Below are 6,339 nucleotides of genomic sequence, written 5' to 3'. Positions count from 1 at the left end.
AACAAACTATAGTTTTGGCAAGTCTGTTAGAACATCTACTTTGTGCATGACACAAGTACTTTTTCCAACAATTGTTTACAGACAGATTCTTTCACTGTATCACAATTCCAGTGGGTCAGAAGTGTACATACACTAAGTTGACTGTGCCTTTAAACAGCTTGGAACTATCCAGAAAATGATGTCATGGCTTTAGAAGCTTCTGATAGGCTAATTGACATCATTTGAGTCAATTGGAGGTGTACCTGTGGATGTATTTCAAGGCCTACCTTCAAACTGAATGCCCCTTTACTGGACATCATTGGAAAATCAAAAGAAATCAGCCAGACCTCAGAAACGACCTCAGAAAATAAATTCTAGACCTCCACAAGTCTGGTTCATCCTTGGAGCAATTTCCAAACACCTGAAGGTACCACGTTCATCTGTACAAACAATAGTACGCAAGTATAAACACCATGGGACCACGCAGCCATCATAACGCTCCGGAGGAGACGCGTTCTGTCTCCTAGAGTGCAATGTACTTTTGGTGCGAAAAGTGCAAATCACACCCAGAACAACAGCAATGGACCTTGTGAAGATGGAGGAAACAGGTACAAAAGTATCTATATCCACAGTTAAACGAGTCCTATACCGACATAACCTGAAAGGCCGCTCAGAAAGGAAGAAGCCACTGTTCAAAACCGCCATAAAAAAAGCCAGACTACGGTTTGAAACTGCACATGGGGACAGAGATTGTACTTTTTGGTTTAATGTCCTCTAGTCTGATAAAACAAATATAGAACTGTTTGGCCATAATGACCATTGTTATGTTTGGAGGAAAAAGGGGGAGGCTTGCAAGCTGAAAAACACCATCCCAACCGTGAAGCACGGGGGTGGCAGCATCATGTTGTGGGGGTGCTTTGCTGCAGGAGGGACTGGTGCACTTCATAAAATAGATGAGGTCATGAGGAAGGGAAATTATGTGGATATATTGAAGCAACATCTCAAGACATCAGTCAGGAAGTTAAAGCTTGGTCGCAAATGGGTCTTCGAAATGGACAATGACCCCAAGCATACTTCCAAACCTGTGGCAAATTGGCTTAAGGACAACAGAGTCAAGGTATTGGAGTGGCCATCACAAAGCCCTGAGCTCAATCCCATAGAACATTTTTGGGCGGAACTGAAAAAGCATGTGAGCAAGGAGGCCTACAAACCTGACTCAGTTACACAAGCTCTGTCAGGAGGAATGGGCCAAAATTCACCCAACTTGTTGTGGGAAGCTCTGGAAGGCTACCTGAAACGATTGACCCAAGTTAAACAATTTAAAGGCAATGCTACCAAATACTAATTGAGTGTAAACTTCTGACCCACTGGGAATGTGATGAAAGAAATAAAAGCTGAAATAAATCATTCTCTCTACTATTATTCTGACATTTCACATTCTTAAAATAAGTGGTGATCCTAACTAACCTAAGACTGGGAATTTGTATTAGGAGTAAATGTAAGGAATTGTGAAAAACTGAGTTTAAAGGTATTTGGCAAAGGTGTTTGTAAACTTCTGACTTCAACTGTATGTTAACATATAACTAGGAATAAAACACCAGATAATAAAACAGTGGCAGCAGCGTATGTGATGAGTAGAAAAAGTTACTGCAATGCAGATAGTCTGAGTAGCTATTTCATTAATTAGGTACTGTATTTAACTAACTATTTAGGATTGGTCCGATTGGTTCCAGACTTGGTGCATCGGGACCGTTTGTCGTGGAAACAGTCTATGACTTGGGTGGCTGGAGTCTTTGACCATTTTTAGGTCCTTCCTCTTTCACAGCCTGGTATAGACTTCCTGGATGGCAGGGAGCTCGGCCCCAGTGATGTACTGGGCCATACACATTACCCTTTGTAGTGCCTTGCAGTCTGGTCCTTAGTGATACGCTTGGAGGGTACTATTGTGTTGAACGCTGAGCTGTAGTCAATAAACAGCAGTCTCATGTACGTAGGTGTTCCTTTTATCCAGGTGGGAAAGTGCAATAGAGATTGTGTCATCTGTGGATCTGTTGGGGCAGTATGCAAATTGGTGTGGGTCCAAGATGATGGTGTTGATGTGAGCCATGACCAGTTTTTCAGAGCATTTCATAGCTACAGATGTGAGTGCTACGGGACGATAGTCATTTAGACAGGTTACCTTTGTGTTCTTGGACACAGGGACTATGGTTGTCTGCTTGAAACATGTACAGTACATTGTGCATGTTCATTCATACTATAATTATTATTAATGTCCTCTCCTGGGATTTGAACTCAACCTCTTACGGGGATTATCCTGCTACACCACCATGTTTGTGCCAATGATCAATTAATCTGACTATTCTCCATCATTGATTCGATTTTCTTATTTCAGCAATTTTCTATTTTTTCTGTATTAGTTGTCTAATGTTGGTGTGGCATATTACTCACGTTGTTTTAATGTTACACATTAATCACTATGATCAATAAAATTGTTTTTCTTGAGTGTTCTTTTAACAGAGCTGATGTATTTCACAAACACATACTTCTATTTTTACATTCCACATAAACACCTGTAGGAGTATCACTTCCTGTAGACATTGTAGTCCAATACCAACTACAACGCCCCCTACCACTGAAATCCCCCTAGACTCAGTCTGATCTCAGAGTGAATTAAGAGATATTCTCTGATTCACGGCCAGACGGAGCAGAACAGATCTACACACATAATGGTGAGAACCTATATACCAGCTCTACTGGTCTATGGGATTGAGTAAGTAAGCTACACATGTTAAAGATTTAATGCATCCGTCATAGAACCTACATTTCCAAAGAATGCATCTTACCAGATGTTTAGCACAGCATGCACTGGTGCTCATTTGAAAAAAATGGACATGCAATATAAACTATTGCAATCACTAACTTAGTTCTTATGTGTTTCAGGTTTGGTAACTCAGTTTCCGACTATAGTGGTCCGTACTGGGGTTACCATCACCTTGCAGTGTTCTAATGTTACAACAGTTCCTGGACACACAGCCTGGTTCAAACAAGTCAACGGATCAGAGCCTGTGTGTATCTGGACTATGTACGGCTCACATCCATCGACAGTTTGGCACAACAAGGGTTTTAAAAATAGTCATTTGGAAATGTATAGCAACAACACCACCATCTTCCTCAAAATCACAAATGTGGATTCATCGGACTCTGGCCTGTGTTTCTGTGGAATGTTTCCACAAAGCTACATGGTCTTTGTCAATGCAACGTTTCTAAAAGGTTCAAGGTAAGTTTTCAACTATTTATTTGGATTTTGATATACACCGAGTGTACAAAACATGAACAATACCTTCCTAATACTGAGTTGCACCACCCCCTTTTTCCTTATGAACAGCTTCAATTCTTCGGGGCATGGACTCTACAAGGTGTCGAAAGCATTCCACAGGGATTCTGGCCCTTGCTGACTCCAATGCTTTCCATAGTAGTTCCAAGTTTGCTGGATATCCTTTGGGTGGTGGACCATTCTTGATACACACGGGAACTGTGGAGCATGAAAAACCCAGCAGCGTTGCAGTTCCTGACACAAACCGGTGCACCTGGTACCTACTACCATACCCTGTTCAAAGACACTTACAGTTTTTGTCTTGCCCATTCACCCTATGAATTGCACACATACACAACCCATGTATCAATTGTCTCAAGGCTTTAAAATCCTTCTTTAACCTGTCTCCTCCCTTTCATCTACACTGACTGAAGTGGATTTAACAGGTGACATCAATAAGGGATCATAACTTTCAAATGGATTCACCTTGTCAGTCTATGTCATGGAAAGAGCAGGTGTTGATAATATTTTGGACACAGTGTATGTTAGGTATTTTGATGTAACACTTAAAAATATGTATTAATCTAATCAGGAGTTAATGAAAGTGTAACCGGTGTCTGACTATTAAGAGGCCTGGGTTTTTGAGGCACAGCCGTTAGACACTTTTCCTTTTACCTGTCGTTCCCGTCCACGTTGCAGCCCTTACTCTTTCCTGTTAAGGACAAAGCACTGCTGACCATAGTATTTCCTCTCTCAGAAATTACAATTGCGTTTACCAATTTTGATGTTACAGGGTACAACGGAGGTGAGGAAATAGCAGTCATCTAAAGAAAGTCAGTTCCTTTTAATGTTTTTTTTTTTACTGTTAAAAAAATGCAGATAATTTAGCTCCGTCTTTAAATGATCACAAACTGATTTAAAGCTAGAAACCTAAATTGGAACAATAACAAGCCTCTGTTTTAGTACAAAGCTGAGGGATGGGCCTGGAGAAATGGATGGAAGGACTGACCATCCATTATGTAAAAATTATAGTTGTAACCATCTTTTGAAGATATAGAGTGTTTGGTTACATTCACATGGTTTACAAACATTGGAGTAAAACAAGCTTATATTTGGGGTATTGATTGGCTACGACACTTGAACTAAGCTCATGAGGCATTTATAAGTTATATTCTTCAAGACTCAATGGGTATCCATAATTAATTTAAAAGTGTGTCAAATTAATTTTCCCCCAGGGGCCACGTACTGTTTTCACTGAGGTCTGGAGGGCAGAACTGAAAATGTGTTATATTTCCTCGCTGTCAAAATGTGCCCTCTATCCATCATTACAAAAATGTCCGATGCTCCCTGACTGTCTAGCTTTCATTTCGGTGATAAAAATTTAGTTTAGTTAGTGAGATGAACAGAGTGAAGAGACTGTATCCATTATCATCCCTACACAGCTTCAATTTAGTTTAAGAAATGTCCCACTGGCACAGACATCAGTTCAGTCTTGTTTTGATGTTCACTTGGTTGAATTGTCAACTAATGTGAATTCAACATGAAATCAACAAAACATTTCACCATGTCATTCTCTTAATAAGTTTGACTTGTTTCAAACCCAATAGGTTTTCCACGTCGATTCAACGTCATCACTTTGAATTTTTGGCTTGAAATTACGTGGCAGCAACGTTGATTCAAACAGTTTGCCCAGTAGGTTAAATGTTTTCTTTTCAATCTTTTTTTCCCTCTTATTTCAACTCAAACCATCCACGGCCCGGATCCGCCATATGTTTGACACCTCTGATCTAATAGGACATTGTAATGAAACTGTCTGTCTCTTAGGAAAGGTTGATGGAACCATGAAGCTCTTCCTACTGGTTGTGATCCTGGCTGTTGTAACTGCTGTTCTACTGATAATCATCCTCATCCTGGTCCTCAAGGTCAGACGAGATTCAAACAGACGAAACACAGGTACAGTGGAGGACCACAAGCCTTATAACAGTCACCTCCAAAATTGTCACCCTTGATAACGGTGAGCAAAGAAGATTGTATAACACATATCATTCAAATACTGTGAAAATGACATTATTTTATACAAACACAATTGATCAGAGAAATAGATTTTGTGTAAATCAAATCAAATTTATTTATATAGCCCTTCGTACATCAGCTAATATCTCAAAGTGCTGTACAGAAACCCAGCCTAAAACCCCAAACAGCAAGCAATGCAGGTGTAGAAGCACGGTGGCTAGGAAAAACTCCCTAGAAAGGCCAAAACCTAGGAAGAAACCTAGAGAGGAACCCCACTATGTGGGGTGGCCAGTCCTCTTCTGGCTGTGCCGGGTGGAGATTATAACAGAACATGGCCAAGATGTTCAAATGTTCATAAATGACCAGCATGGTCGTATAATAATAAGGCAGAACAGTTGAAACTGGAGCAGCAGCACGGCCAGGTGGACTGGGGACAGCAAGGAGTCATCATGTCAGGTAGTCCTGGGGCATGGTCCTAGGGCTCAGGTCCTCCGAGAGAGAGAGAGAGAGAGAAAGAGAGAATTAGAGAACGCACACTTAGATTCACACAGGACACCGAATAGGACAGGAGAGGTACTCCAGATATAACAAACTGACCCTAGCCCTCGACACATTAACTACTGCAGCATAAATACTGGAGGCTGAGACAGGAGGGGTCAGGAGACACTGTGGCCCCATCCGAGGACACCCCCAGACAGGGCCAAACAGGAAGGATATAACCCCACCCACTTTGCCAAAGCACAGCCCCCACACCACTAGAGGGATATCTTCAACCACCAACTTACCATCCTGAAACAAGGCTGAGTATTGCCCACAAAGAACTCCGCCATGGCACAACCCAAGGGGGGGCGCCATCCCAGACAGGATGACCACATCAGTGAATCAACCCACTCAGGTGACGCACCCCTTCCAGGGACGGCAAGAGAGAGCCCCAGTAAGCCAGTGACTCAGCCCCTGTAATAGGGTTAGAGGCAGAGAATCCCAGTGGGAAGAGGGGAACCGGCCAGGCAGAGACAGCAGGGGCGGTTCGTTGC

The sequence above is a fragment of the Oncorhynchus tshawytscha genome, linkage group LG10 (assembly GCF_018296145.1).
Source record: "Oncorhynchus tshawytscha isolate Ot180627B linkage group LG10, Otsh_v2.0, whole genome shotgun sequence".
Taxonomy (NCBI): Eukaryota; Metazoa; Chordata; class Actinopteri; order Salmoniformes; family Salmonidae; genus Oncorhynchus; species Oncorhynchus tshawytscha.
This window is presented reverse-complemented; position numbering follows the sequence as displayed.